At 30.7% G+C, this 16,658-nt stretch overlaps 1 long non-coding RNA gene across 1 annotated transcript; it reads right to left on the bottom strand.

Annotated features, from left to right (window-relative positions):
- Positions 1-551: 551 nt before the first annotated feature.
- On the bottom strand, positions 552-15,427 carry LOC127729554 (uncharacterized). Its single transcript, XR_007994697.1, has 2 exons — positions 15,294-15,427; positions 552-1,248 (listed from the first exon to the last, which is right to left on the bottom strand). It is a non-coding gene; the product is annotated as an uncharacterized LOC127729554 (long non-coding RNA).
- Positions 15,428-16,658: the final 1,231 nt, after the last annotated feature.

The following is a 16,658-nucleotide window of genomic DNA, read 5'->3' as shown; positions in this document are numbered from 1 at the left end:
CTGGTAATACATGTACATTTCAAAATTTTGCTGGTTTGGTCAGAATTTAATATATTATCAGCAATATTTCTCAAGTTATGTTAAGTTGAAATAGAAAAAAAAATATCATGAAACAACAGTTTAGTGCCTAGCTTCGAAGTAGTTCACTCTTAACGATAAAATTGTGGGTCACGAACGTGCATTTCCCGCGTTTCTCACTGTGTTAACACGAACATAAATTTCCCGCGTTATTCACAATTATTTATAACTTGACATTCTTCTATACAACCGCTCTAAATTATTACATTTGATAACAATAACAATGTTTTTTTGTTAAACAGTTCAAACCAAGATGCAATAGAGTGACATTTGAAATCATTTTGAAAACGGGAGTAAATTGTACCAGAATGCAGCTGTTGTAGGGTTAATCTAATTTGCCTCTAATTCATAATAACAAAGTTAAACATAATAAGCAAATTGTTACTCGTGTTGTTTATCCCGGATCACAATAGTGACTTAAGACCCGGGTGTTTGGTGTTTTGTTTTGGTTTGTATTTGACATAAGCAGAGCATTATCAATAAAACAATTTTAATGTCAAATAAATTAAATATTGAACAACAAATTTGGAAGTTATCGTCAATCTTATATAGACAAAACAATAGAAAAAACAATTAAAAACCACAAATATTTACTTTTTTAGAACTGGAACATTTGTAAAATTCATAGCCCTTTTGATGTAAATAGTTTTTTGTTGTAATTTTGCTAAAACAAAACAAAATCAATAAAAACTGTGTCTTTGTGAGATAAATTCGCCAGAAATATTACTTCATCACTTCCATTGTGACTTCAATCAATGTTTTTGAAATTAGCTTCATTTCAATTTTAATTCAAAATACATTCTAAAAGTGTATATAACAAAGGAAAATGTTTACAAAATACATAGTTTTTATGTGTTGTAATGGTCTATCTTGTTTCTGAGTTTCAACAAACATATTATCAATGTCTAATGACGGGGAAAATATAACAAAATTCCTGCTTGTGACGCAAACCGGTAAAATATCACAACTAGTTTACTTCCAATCACTCTAATTAAATCTTCGATAGTCTTGCTAAATGTTCAAATCATTTTGTAAAAATTATACGCCAAGTTAAAGCAGATATGATTTACACCAATGGTTCTCCAACTAAACATGACAACGTTCAGTTAAGATTCTCCGATTGGATTGTCGCCCTGGTAACCAAAGAAAGATTCATGGGGGTCCTCTTGTCTGCAAAAGAAAGATATGAAAAATATTAAAGTACACTTCATTAAAGCGTTTTATATATATCAGTATATGCAGAAGTAATATAACCAACAAAAAATTAAGAACACCTTATTTGTTTTTTTCCTCCACCACTATGGACAAAACTGCATAGTCTAGAGGCTTTAGTTGAATACTGTTTAATTGCAATACAGCTACTATTTTCGTTGATTACTACATATTTTGAAAATTTTATTTTTAAGGCTGAAAAATCAAATCTCTCTCCTACCCATTTCAATTTTTTTCAATGCATTTTTTAACCCTATTATTATTATTATCACTTAAGGATAATTTACTTGATTTTTATTGAAATATTTTAATAATTTTACAGCATCTATACTTAAATGTGTACAAAGGATAATACTCTTAAGTTTTCCTATTTACTAAATGGACAATGTAATAAATATCATCATTGTTTATTGCCAATTAAAAAGTAACAATATTTATTGCTAACCAATCAAATCACGGAATAAGCAACAAACGAATGATTCAAAAACCAGCTAGATCAGTTTGTCACTGATAATAAATACAGAACTCTTCATGGTTCATATAACAAACACGCGAATTTAGGTAAAATGTGTGTAGTACATTTTCTTAGGTGGAAAGTCCACTACATTTTGTCAAGTCGTTTTTTTTTTTTTTTTTTTTTTTTTTTTTTTTTTTTTTTTTTAATCATTTAACAAACACTTACATTTTGTAATTGAACGATAAAATTGAGAATGGAAATGGGGAATGTGTCAAAGAGACAACAACCCGACCATAGAGCAGACAACAGCCGAAGGCCACCAATGGGTCTTCAATGCAGCGAGAAACTCCCGCACCTGGAGGCGTCCTTCAGCTGGACCATGTATACATTTTTTAGTTGGTTCTGACAATTTAACATACAAACTTGTATGTAAGATTACATTTGTAGACAAAATCAGTTTAGAGTCATGCAAACCGAGTATTTCATGCTTGATGTTTTTTGATAGAACTAATTTTAAGGAATGATTAATGAGACGGTATCTTAAACCAGTACATCTAATGTCAAAATTTTCTTTCATCTTTTATCGAAAGTACATTATGAAATACACGTTACGAACACTTTTCATATTATTGGGACAAAATCTTCAATAATTAGATAATTAAATAATATCGAAAACTACTATACATCAGTGTGTTTTATCGCTCGATCTGTTTAAAAACTCGCCGGGGAAATTAAAACAAATAGTAATGTACACAACTGTCATTATGTGTAATGATGTTGGTTCTGATCCCAGCAATGTTATATCAACTCAAATTAATTCATTATTTAATTAGTTTGTAATTTGATACAGTATGAAGCACTGTTGAGACAAAAATACAAAACAAGATGAACAAAAAGGTGTTTTATTACTTTATGTAATAATCTCAATCTTATTTATATTTCAAATCCAACTTTATTAGATAATGAATTAATTATCTGTATGATACATGGCTGTACAGATGTCTTTTCTAAATGCGTAACTGATTGACAAATAAAATCTGCATGAGTTTATCACTATTGCAATGTCTTCGTGTACGAAAAGAAGGATTATGTAAGACTCTTACAATAAAAATTTGTGATGTCAATTCGCGGGACACGTGCTAGTGAAATAACCTTCATCATGTGTGCTTGATCCAGAAAGTTTGTTAAGCAAAACACATACAATTTTCAAGCCTTTAAAAACAAGAAGAGGTCTAAAGAAGACAACCATGTCATATTAGATAAACTTTGCCAGAGGGAGTTACAAACTATGTTTTAGCACAATTTGTTTGTGTTGTTGGGTTGTTGTCAAAATGAAGATACATGCATGCACGCAATGAGATGTATGGTATCACAAAAGACATACCAACCTATCAAAACAACAAAACCTTGAATAGACGAACAATCTGATGATTGCCACGAAAGTGTTTCGATAATATAATACAGTTTAAACGTGCATAAGTTTATACTCTTAGAAACCTCCAGGTATTGGTAGAAAATATTCAAATATTTTGATGCTACTAGTTAGTAACATGACAAGACCTTCACTCTATATAACAAATCTAATTATTGTCTCAGATGTTTGGAAGATAATATATTGTAGTTTATGCCCAGTTGATTTCTTATTCATTAAAGAGATCCGTATTTATTTCTTCCACTTACAAATAATCATATTGTGTATTTTCTTAGATATGTAAAACAATGTTCTATATGTATATAGAAAAATAACTTCGACTTTTATCGTTTAAGAAAAAATTCTGAAAAGTTTAATGACTCCTGCATTTACAATTTTTAAAATATGTTTTTTAAAACCTATTAAATTCCAATATAGTTACCCAATTTTCTTGGATTTATGGTTTGCAAGCTTTACAATCGATGGCGTTACTATTGCGCGCATTTTGGGTATTATCTTCATTTACGATTGCGCGGAATGATTTATTACACGTGCGGGTTTCATTTAGTTTTATCAATTCAGCTGTAAAATTAGAGACAGTGTTGTTCCAAGCATTAATCCTTTTTCCCGAATATTTTATCAGCTCAGTAGTCAGTACTTTGGAACTGACCTACTTGATAATAACATACCTTTCTTAAATTCTCCGTTGGTAAATTTATAAATTATTAAGAAATTAAGGTTCCAACTTCATCAGCCAAAGTTGACCTTGGGGGGATTTCAACAACAACAACAAAGGCAGAAGAGAACAGCCGACAAAGAAATTAAACAGCAACACAGAAGCAAAACATGCCTTAGTTTGAGAAATTTTAGATAACAGATCAAGTAACAACTTGACTGTCATTCTGACATTTTTTCTCTTCCAGTCAGCATCACTTCATACAAAAGGATAATGTCAGAAATGTCAAAATTGATGAAAAGTAGAACGTTTAAATACTCCAATTTAATGTATTGAAATCGTTAGGACCCTCACGAAATTAAAAGCGTGACATCAATTTGAAATTGACATGATGGAATTTGTACCTGACAATTTAAAACATGGAAATTAGTTATTTTCTTGAAATTATCGTATAATATTATTGATGTTGTAACTGATTCAATAATGTTGCGGTTTAACTTATAATTCCTTAATCAAATCATTACAATAATAACTTTAGGGTAACTACAGAACGATGAAGTGTATACAGTTGGGTGAAAATGGAATGGTTGGTCGTAAGCCTTTCTTAGGTATAATTCTGCAAATTTGAAGCAAAATGAAGATTGTAAGTGTTAGTGATCCAATTGAAAGTGTAGTTTTAGTACATGCACAGCAAAGAAAAAGAAAAATTCCAAATACAAATATATATATATATATGTGTGCTTATACCGGGTCGAGGCGCCGATGCAGTACTATATGATGCACCTTTTGGACCCTCAAAAATTGTGGCATTGTCAGTTTGTTTGCTACTTATGAGTTTGAATATCCCTTTGGTATCTTTAGCCTCTCTTTTAATGTAAACTTTCTAATATGTTCTTGTGGAAACAGCTATTCGAGTTTTAATTCAATTCTACATGGATAGTATAGATCCCCCGCTAAACAAATAAAACATAGTAGGTTTATCAAACAGTATTAAAAATAATAACTAGCAATGTCGATCGAAAGTGTTGTCTGATTAAAAAGGAATTTATACCTACGAGGTTGGACAAATAGTTATAGAATGTAAATCCAGTATATACTTATGTAATATTCAGTAGCAATGGTGAAGATAATTATGAAATGAATAAAGGAAAGAGTGATATAATGACGTTTGCTTTAATGTACGAGGCCTTCAAATCATGTCTGGGTCATTGAATACCATTTAATAGTGGCATTGGTTTTTAATATTATTATATTTCATGGTATCGGAATAAACGATAATACTTTAATATTGGTCAAAACTGAAGCGCTTGAAAATTATAATAAAATGATTGAAAAAATAGAATTCCTTTAGACAGGTAAAATTTTACAGGAGGGGTTCAATTTAAAAATAAGGAGGTGTATATTTAGGATTAAAAAATCTCCAACATACTATTGATCATCCTTGTTGTAATTAAATGAATATAATATTGACCAGTACACGAAGAAATTTGCATTTTTATCATTTCTTCATTGTTCACATCTTTTATGATTGCAACACATTTTTATGATTGTGAAACATTTTATTTTATTCAATGTGATCAAGCCAATTGCAATTGACAAGCCGCCTCAACATTGAGAATGAGCGTTAAACAATACATGTAGGGAAAAAACAACAATCTGTCAGGAATTGTTTAATATGACATATATGTACTGCTTTAATTGAATAAGATCAACAATAGGGGTCTCTTTGGCAATCATACCACATCTCCTTATTTTTATATGAATAAATGATTTGTTTTAACAACCCAATCATCTTAACACTGATCTCATGACTTTGTGTAGTTTCAAAGCTTTCGAGCAGTATTCGAATATCAAGGAATTTCATAGAGATTTTGAGAAAAAAAAAACAGGGCAAAATCTAAAAATCTCCCGCAACTAAACAAACTTAGTTAACTGCCATCACTGAATTCATATTTTCATAAATGGTGGTAAAATGTCATTATCAAAACTTTCATGTGGACTATTAAATGACTAAAATGTACAAATCCAGCATTATAATAACACACAGGTTATAAATTTGATTACTCAAAAAAGAAAAGTAAACGCTATGACAAAAAAAACCCACAAAATATAAACCATAAAACACAACATAGAACAAGTAAAGATTGAGTAAAACGAATTCCACAGAACAAGTCGGTGTGAATTCAGGTGCTCTGGATGGGTAAACAGTGTGTTTCTCTACTGTGTTTCTCCTGTATTAAACAACAAAACCCCCACCAAAAACTTGGAATGAACTTTTGTTTTGCTCCATTTTAAAAGGTGAACAGTTCTGACACTGATTAACGTCAACAATTTGTTGTGTTTTAGATTTTGATTTTGTCATTTGATAAAGGACTTTCCGTTTTGAATTTTCCTTGAAGTTCGGTATTTTTGCTATTTTACTTTTTAGTGTCAAGAGTTAACTATTTTACGTCCTGCACCTGCATTGAGCCAACTGTATGTTGGTCTATTTAAACTCACGTACATCAGGCGTACTTTGTGATAGAAACAAGGCTGTGATTGACTCGTGTTAAACTTCAAATGTTAATTTCAAATGCTATTTTTCATGTCAAATATAAAGAAATTAGTTGATGTTTGGCATAGGCCGTTTTTAAAACTATATATTCCCATCATCTCACTGTTTTTACCCAAAATCAAACGTGATTGGTCAACAGCAAACATTATAATTAATATTATTCCATCAATGAACAAATGATTCGACCCAACAACCGTATATCAAAATTAAATAACAATTTCTTCTACGCTGACTTTTTTCTAACGCAATAGAGCAGACGTCATTAGATAAAATGACGTAGTAATATATTACAAAGATTCACACTGATTAGAAACGCTTCAAGTTAAATAAATAATTCATGTGTTTCCGGAAGTTTAAATAGCAAAAATGGCTGCTGTTACAACACTTTAAACAAGTCAGCAAGGTATATTCATTACCCTTAATTAATTATAATTTTACTTCACGCGATGTTTGCTATTTTCATTGAAATCATTAAAGGAATTATTGTGATTTTTATTATGCCGGGAACATATTTGAAAGGTTCAAGCAGTGGTCTATCTACGTGCTGCACGCAAATACTACAGTGCAATGTTTTCGTTAAACACGATTTTTTATTTTTCGTATCTGGTTAAGAATTTCATCCTAACGTCAGGACGCGGGGCTGAAACAGATTATTCAACACTAGAAAATTCATAAAAAAACTATTATTTGGTTAGTTTCAAGAAAACAAAAATTTGATTAAAAATGTAGATTGACAACAAACAGAAATGTAACACGAAGCTATTGGTAGTTTGTTGAACTAATGACCAAAGATTAAATGAAATCACGTCTAAAGGGGGAAAAAAGCAATTCAACAACTTAAGAAGGTACAAAACACTTTGACTAATATAGATTTGATTCGTTTAATTTTCATAAAATTTTGACACAATATATAATTTTGACCTGTTGACAAAAAAAAAGCTCAAGAAATTTGAACCACACAATTTACAGGAATAATTTCTTTGGATATATAGCAGTTTGACCAACATTAATTTTGATCTTTGAGAAGCTTGATTTCTCTTTACTACAAGTATGTGATTAAAACGGTGGTCCAATTTTTAAAGAGTTAACTCTCTTATGTGTTCTGTTCCCACTTAAGTTTAAAAAAAGATAAAGAAAAGTATTTTTTTTAATATTAGTATAAATACTCAGCTGCGCCAAATTATATTTGTGTGTGTGTGTTTGTGCTTTTTTCAACATCAAGAGGTGATGACCATATAACTTATCATGTATGCTTTCTTAATCAATGTTGTGAAATAATAATTGCATTTTACTATAACAGTTTATAAATTTTCTAAACTTTAATTTTTAAAATTATTTCATTATATCTAACATTGATAGAGCTTTGTTGTCATAGAAAAGGGTCAATGAGGTCATTGAAATCGTAATTCATAGACGATGTAACCAAAAACATAGATAACTCAAAATGAACTGATGTGTTAAGAAAAGATTTCTCTACAGCCTTTGATAAAATCAGTCATAACCTACTAAAACACAAACTAAATAACTAGGGGATACAGAGGGATACAGCAATTGGAAACGGGGAATGCGTCAAAGAGAGAACAACCCGACCAAAGAGCAGAAAACAGTCCAAGGCCACCAATGGGTCTTCAACACAGCGAGAATTGCATACCGGTATTTGGTTATTACATCTTATAGTAACTGCAAAATCCGTCAAAACGATCTTGACACAATTGGTACTTGTGAAAACACCTGGAAATGGCCTTTCATCAGGGAAGTGTAGTGTCTTTGTCTATGTAAAAGCCCAATGTCACACAACTACAATTAACATGGCCACATCCTCGAACATATTGACAAGGCAAAATACACAACATCTTCAATAAAGTAAACGGTACACTGTGTTTCCTATGCAATAAACTTAACATCAGTCCAACCCTAGTAAAGGATCAGTCATATCATACGATTATCGCTAGATTATGTCTGTTCAGTTAAAGAAATTTACTTTACTGAAGACATAAACAGAATAGAAAAATTTCAAAGAAGGGCTGCTAAGTTGGTCACTTACAGGCAATGATACAAAACAAGTTGTATTTATGTGTTTATCGTTTAATCTTAACATAATAATGAAGTAAAATATTTAGATTGTAAATTTTATAAGATAAACATTGTTTCGTTAATATATGTAATGTGCAGTAACTAGTGTCATAAACTTCAACGCATTGCAGGCGGTCAATACAAAGTGAAAATAGAATTAAAAAAGAAGAAGAAGCGATACAATACCCAAATTAATATCAATAAGTAAAAGAGAGTTCCGGGCAAGCACCGAGAAATGATAATTAGCGCAAATTCGCTAACAACGTAGAAGTACAGAAGTGGAAAAGCAGATATTAATCATCGAAAAAAATGGGAATCTTGTTAATTATCGCATTTCAGATTTTGAAAGTAACTTGTTTTCGTAATGGTTTCATTTAATTTACCTTTGATATCAAGACTGGACAACAGATTACATCCTTAATACTCAAGAAAAGCGTTTTAGGTTTGTAAAACCAGGCAAATCAAACATCAATGTCGTCATTGTTTGACGTACATTTTTAAGTACTATACTGGAATATTTCAAACTAGGATTATAAATCGAAATACTATCTTTTATAGTACTTCGTCTGAAGAAAAGTACCAGATGAACACATTTCAAAAAACAAAAAAGCAAAACGTCAAGTATTTGGCATTCCGATCAGGAGTTACTGTGTACCTCTTGTCCCAGATTATTCATGTTAAGTTATTAATTGAAGTTTATCATTAAATTGTTTAAAAACAACACGAAACACTACTTGACAGATATTTTTCAGAGGGAGGTTTAACTAGCTATAAATGACAGTTGTTTTCTATTCGTTCCGTTGGTTGCTATATTTTTCTAAAAATACCAACATAATTTGAACATTCAAACTTACTCTTACTAATCCAAAATTTAAAGTGGCCATTTTTATTTTTCATCTTTTTCAAACCTGATATCATAGGTGTGCATGGGTCGATACCACCGCTAGTGGACTGTAAGTACCCGAGGGTATCATCAGCTCAGTAGTTTTTGTTTCGGTACTGACATGAAAGGATTGTACATTTCCCTTAAAGTGCTGATACCGTATATTTTAAGTGTAGTATTGTCAAAGAACCAGGAAATTTTTCAGAGAGAAATTTACATTACGTAATCCTTTCTTAACTTAGAAATGTAAAATAAGGTTACTCCGTGTACTAAGATATAATTTAATAAAAGTTCGTTGGCTAATTGATCATAAAAATTTAATTTGAGATTATTACAGATTCTAAATGTCTTGCTAAAGGTGAAATCTTACTGCATATAGGTATCGTATTTGCATTAAAGAGAAAGAGACCCCACGTCGAAGTCAAATATAAATTAATATAATGTCTTTTCATGTTATGTTTTGTGTTTGGTTGTTGTCACATTGACAAATACTCTCAAAGGTCAAACTATGAATAATTTATGTTAGTACTTTTCTTTGCCTCTAATTATTTGCATAATCTATAACCTTTCATCTTTACTTACAAAGATAATACAGATGTTCTAGTTACGAACAAAACATTTTTCTTTTAAAGTTTCTCGAACGAATTTTGATTTTAGCTTGAAAATTTAAATGCCGTCACCAGATCTTAGGTACTACAAATGTAGATACTTCATTGTCTTTATATTTATTATTATTGTTAGGTACATTTTCAAAACTTGTGAAAGAATCATATTTTTGTGGCATTTCAGGGAACCTGTGTTAGCATAAATTGTTTTTCGTGTAATATGATAGTATCTTTAATTTTCATCTAAACGCCTAATCAAATCTATTTTTGTGCAATTTTAATAGTTATTTCAAATATTTTACCCTACAAATCAATACAATTTTGATTTGCAACTATCCGAGAAAGCTAAATATAAAGCTTATGTGAAAGAATAAGCCTAAAACTACAAAAAATGAAAGCTACAGGAAAATGCAATTATTTACATTGAATTAATATCACCTAATTGTTAATTTATCACCTATTTAAAGCCGTATTGTACGGTATCTTCAATAAACACATGTAACATCATAACACTGGTAAGGTTTTCCAGAAGTAATTACGTTGGGATTAAGTAAGGTACCATCTTCTTTCTCTGTGAAAGGGAAAACACATCGTAATACGGATTAATGGTGCAGTTCTTAATGTTTTATATCACGCTGAGGATTTGAAATAAAAAAAGCATGGTAAAGGTTATAAAAACATTGACATTCATTATATTTACTCCTACTTTAATTTTAAACTTTTGATGTACAGAAACAGTTTTATATATTGAAAAAAAGGCAAACGAGAAGAAAAAGTTCTACCAAAAATTTTCTTCCACTCAACTCGCCACACAGACAGAGTGAGTTGTCATTTTTGCCTATTTGTTAGGCTTTTAACGCCATCATTTTTTCCATGTAATATGATGAATAATTTTACTCCTTCCTCTAGAAATAAGGAAGTGATATTGTGCAAGGTGATATATTGACAAATATATTTCAAGATTTGTTCATTCCCATGGATAAATTTAAGTATATTAAACCGAGAATTTTGAACTACTGAAAGCGAAAAATAATATAAAGTTACCAGCACATATAGTTTTGAGTTTAACTTTAAATCGTTGGAGATTAGACAACAACTCACTGGTTTCAGTCTTAAACTGTTAACCTACATTTGCCCGATTAGGCGCACAGATGGCGCCAATGGGACCTCCTAGAACCAGCTTAATTACTTGTTAAAGCGTATGTAAACGTTGTCAAGGAAACAGATTACTAGTATAATCATGGGTTCGTGTGTTCAAGTAATAATATATATGTTTATTCTTTATAAAAATGAAAACAGTACTTGATATATTTTATGCTTCCGATTATAAAATAAAATGCGTTTTGAGTTTATTCAATAGATATATACATTGTGTCTTTCATTAATTTTCCCGTTCACTCAGAATGGTGATTTAATGACTGTTATACAAACTGAACGTTTATCCATTGCAAATATTTGTTAACACTTCACTGACGACGAAGGTGAAATGCTGTACTAAATATTCATCATATGTATAAGTGTGCACCTTTCAAAATTGCAATTCAATGTTTATACCTGAGTTCTTGAAGTAACCCATCCTTACTGGTCATATAGTTACAAAACACCTATCTAAAAAGTATTGATTTAAACAAATCTTAAATAACTAAACTATCCCATATTTCATATTAGGTAAACTAACGTAAACACTTATATTTTGATACCATGCAATACTCTTGCGAAATGCAAGGGTAAAGCGAATTATTGCAAATACAAAAAAATATTCCCTTACGGTTTTGGCAATAATTAAGAAAGTAGACAGTACTACCAGTTGACATCTAACTATTTGATCAAATCAATATGTTTTGTCTCATGTGTCATGTGTCATCTGTCGACATATACTCTATGCTTACTTTAAACAAGTCTCAATTTCTAGACTATGCCTTGTTTTCTGCTAAATCACAGGTGGTAAAAAGATCTGCAACATCTAAATCATTTTGAATGTATATTTATGCGGAAGATCGCACCGAGTTAATATAAAGTGTGAAAAATCTGAATTAGATGGATTGCTGATGGTTTTGGTGTGTACATTATTTTTTTATAACATACCATAACCTCTCCTATGATGTAAGGGGACGGATATTGTCCTTTCTATAATCATTTATAAATGTAATAGGATCTTATTTCAAAACAAAGGTTGCAATTAATGTACATTTGTAAGGTATTTTCCAAATTAATATATTGGAAGCCAAGCGATGCCAATTGTAATAAATCTATATCAACAAATGTGACCCATGCCATCAAAACAGAACACAATGCAATTTCGGAAGAACAAAAATCAACCGATGGTGAAGAGATCTTTGGACTGTGTGCAGAATTACAACATAAAAATTGGAACAAAACAAAAACTATAGATATGTAAAATATATACTAATTAAAAATAACATTTTATAAATCTCGTGCGTCCGAAGCGCTGTTCTGGGTTTTCCTTCATCAAGAAAGCTCGAATCCAATCATGTTAAGATCAGTGATGAAGACCTAAACATGTCAAGAGCTGTATGACCAAAGGTGACCTATACTAGCCAAATTCGTGTAAGATCGCCTGAGGAAGTCAAACTGTGATTAAATGTATAATTAAATTCATTTTCACATTTATTGAAGACAATTAATGTAAATATCACAAAGTCAACCAACTAGATTTAGATATATCAAAATACGATTTTTTTTTCATTTTGTAACCGATAAGCCTCGGGCATTTAGCAAATCTAATTTTATATCTAAATTGCGAACATAATACCAATATATTAAAACATCTTAGTGTTCATGTCTAGTTTCCGAAACTAAAGACATATTAAGTAAAAGTCTACACAGGTAAATTTTGCTCACATGTATTTCACATGAATCTAATGTGAAATTTACGTGATATTCACCTCAAACGAGCTTATACATGAAACGCACATGCAAATTTTCATATAAATTTCATGTGAATTGAGATTCACATGAATCTCACGTGAATTTCACATAAACTTTACAAAAACAAAAAATGGTATTTTTCATGATTTTAATTAAATTTGTTAATTAAGATGTTATTCGAATGACTTTATTTCTAAAATTCATGTGAAATTTACTTGAGTTTCACATGAGATTCCCTTGAAACTCACATGAACTGATTTCACGTTAGTTTTACGTATAAGCTTGTTTGAGGTGAAATTCACGTGAATTTCACGTGAGATTCACATGAATTTAAATTCACGTAAAATTCATGAGTGAAATTTCCCTGTGTAGAGCAATCGACAAAAATCAAAAGCCAATATAACATTTAAATATAAATTTTAATATTATCAACATCATACTATACCATACCTACGAAATATTGTTCATTTCGAGGAGTATATCTTGTAGTAATATATGCTCAGTGCAAGCTGTCATATATATTTGAAAGTATTTTTTTTCTGTATACTTAAAGGCAGTACATGTTAAGATACCTTTTGTTTTGGTGATCCTAATCATTTTATATATATTTGCCTCCACAACTTTCGGTTTGGAGTTTATCTGTAAAGGGTTTTCCAAACGAATGTACCTCACATCTATTTGTTTTTGTTTTTTTGTATAAATTACGAGTCCAATACAAGTAAAAAAGATAAAAATAAACGATACGGCTTCTAATTATAGCCATCATAAAAAATGATAACATCATGCATTTTGCATCATAAAACTTTCCCCAGACCAATGCCGACAGTACAAGAACAATGTGATGTTTTATATCTACAAATGTTGCAACAGGGACCTTGATAGTTGCAGATGAGTAGCTCTAGTCGGCTTCCGTACTTTAATTAAATGGAATATACAACAATCAGGAATTCACTATCTTTAAACAAGCTGCAACACACAAGGTTGCACCATAGAATCAACAATAGATCACGATATAACAGAGATAAAAAATAACCCAATCATCGATTGTAATATAATAAAACGTCCGCTGTGGCTGGATTAATAAAATAAAAAAGAAGAGATCGTAGTGATAACACTGATGTGAATGTTATAAGTTGAAATGAAAAACAGTTGATGACCTTTTATTGTTATATCGGAATAAATTGGGTTTAGACAAGAAAACTTCTAGAAAAAAAAACCAAACGATTTGGTACCCCTGTTAACGACGAAACTCTACAAATGATATTACAATTCGTATTTATTTACTGACCGTTACCAGAAAAAAACAAACACACTTACCTTTTGAATTGTTCTGGTCAAAGAGTAAAATAATGTATTTAGCCTATTAACATTTCGGTAATGTTATAAAAGGTGTATTTGGGTTCGACGTACCTTCCATTTACAAATACCTCGATTTAAAAGGAAACAACTGTTATTATTGATAAGTCTTATTTCTGAATTGTATTAGTCTAGTGGGTAAATTTATACCAGAAGATTCAGACTTAAAAGAAGAGGAAAATACCAAGTGGATAATTAAAACTACAACAGGTTGACGAAAAACAGATAATGCCATGACCAAACAAAATTATGAACACCATCAAATACCAGGGTATTGAAGAGAATTGAGGACCCAAAACTACGAAAGAATTTGCCAAATAAAGCTAAGGTAATTTATTCTTGGAGTTGAAAAATCACACCGAAACAGCAAACTGTTTCCTCCATCGTGAGACAAATTGAAATTTAGTTTCCACTCAAAGTATAACCTTAAACTCATGACGATAACTATGGTATCAATAAGTGCAAAAGATCCGTAATTAATTGATATGTCCGACGTAGGAGGTTATTCCAGTTGTGTGTAACTTATGATGTACATTAGTCGTGCAGCCACCTAACTGCTTAATTACTTCATTTTGGTTTTTCATCAATCTATCTTCGTGTATCAAATGTATCAATTTTTCTTTTTACTCCTTAATTTTGTGATGTAACTTCTGTTTTGAAGTCTGTATGAACTAACTTTTGAGTTAAACATGTAAACACGGAAGACGGGGACTACTTTCACAACAGATGCCATGAAAATGAACAGCAAAAGAAATCAATCTGATTGAAATTCAGATAATGTGTTCACGCTTCGATTACAATGGTCCAAAAATGTTCCATTTTATTTTCTGTTTTATTGACTTTTCGGTATCATTTGGTTTTGTCGTAATAATACACACCTCCAAAATTGAAGGCAACTATTTCATTGGCTTAATCAAATTAGTAATGACCAGAACAGAAAGAAGAACGGAGTGTTTTCATATCTTTGTAAACATAATAGTACATTAAAAACATTTCAGAAAGAGATAATATTATTACATACTACTTTATGTTTCATTAGTAAATCAACTGAAAGGCCATTTTGATCTGATAAGCTCTTTGAAGACTAAAATATACATACTAAGCTATGTTCAGTATCTCAGTCAATTGTCCAACTAAGACTGCGTCAAATTTGGTATGTACAGACCATTTGCTTGCTGTCAATAAGATCTGTGCAGTAGTTATCAACTTGAACAATTGACTGCAGGCGAACTGTGTTAACAATTCTGAATTAACAATGACAAAATTTAGGGAAAATAACTTTTGAATAAGACATTACGTTTTTACGTTCGGCCTTTTAAGATGATGTTAAGATCAAACTGGAAGTGTGTGACTTAAATGCATTACTGTTTAGTAAGAAGAATGGAGACTTATTAACTGCTTGATACAATGAAGAGGTATATTTAGAATAATTCTGGTCGTGAGAAAACAAAATTTAAAAATTCTAAATCTATTGGGTGATAGCCTATTCACAAGAATGCAGAAATACTATTTGTGATGATTTTGTATCGTAATGAACACGTTCTAGTTATCATGATTTACAAATAAAAGAACGTTTTCAATTACAATCGACATCTTTGTAAAATAATCTTGTGTCTGTATCTTTTATACTCTCCCTTTTGTAACTTCCGGTTCTGTTTGTAATTTACTACCACGATTAAAAAACAGTGCAGTATAATTAAAAACGAAAAGCGATTCCATTGTTAAAAAATAAAGATTGTTTAGGGTATTGAATAACAAGAATATTCTACTAGTATGATTTCAGAAAAAAAATAGTTTATTAGTGAAAGCTTTTATTATAATAGGCGGACTTTAACTGTGATTTGTAAATGGATCGATCTATATTAAAGTGTCTTTATACTGTTTGATATAATTCAATATAAAAGTACAAAGTGAATGTAATCATTTAAGTGCTAATTTCACGAGTTATTCCATCATATAGTGTAAAACTAACGGAAAATGTTTTCTCAAATCGAATACTAGTACCCGAAAATTTTGTAAACAAATGCCAAAATAAACAACTTTTACTAAAGCTCAAAACAAGCCTTGGATTTCTGAACTGATATGAACTTACGTAATATCATATTACATAAGTGTGTAGAAACATTTTGGGAACGGAAATGACATCATCAGAAACCCATTAAGAGTGAGGCTGATAAATAGATTGTGTTGTGGGCGACTTATCTACAAAATAATTTAGCTTACTTTACCTTCTGTACTCTTAAAAGTTTTGTTCATGAATTGGAAGTGCATTTCACCTTTGTTAAAAACATAAATGTTATCAATAATACCGTTTGATATTGTTAAGCACGTTTTGAGAATTTTTACCTTACAATGCTCTTCTTGTTTGATTTGGCATTCAAATTTTTTATTCGTGCACCACTGGTGAGTCTCATGTAATCGAAACGCGCGTCTGTCTACCAAATTAAAAGCCTATTATCGTTGA

Source organism: Mytilus californianus, unplaced genomic scaffold (genome assembly GCF_021869535.1).
Source record: "Mytilus californianus isolate M0D057914Y unplaced genomic scaffold, xbMytCali1.0.p SCAF_2, whole genome shotgun sequence".
In the NCBI taxonomy this organism is placed as follows: domain Eukaryota; kingdom Metazoa; phylum Mollusca; class Bivalvia; order Mytilida; family Mytilidae; genus Mytilus; species Mytilus californianus.
Note: the sequence above shows the minus strand (reverse complement) of the source record. Positions and strands in the feature narration are given on the sequence as shown.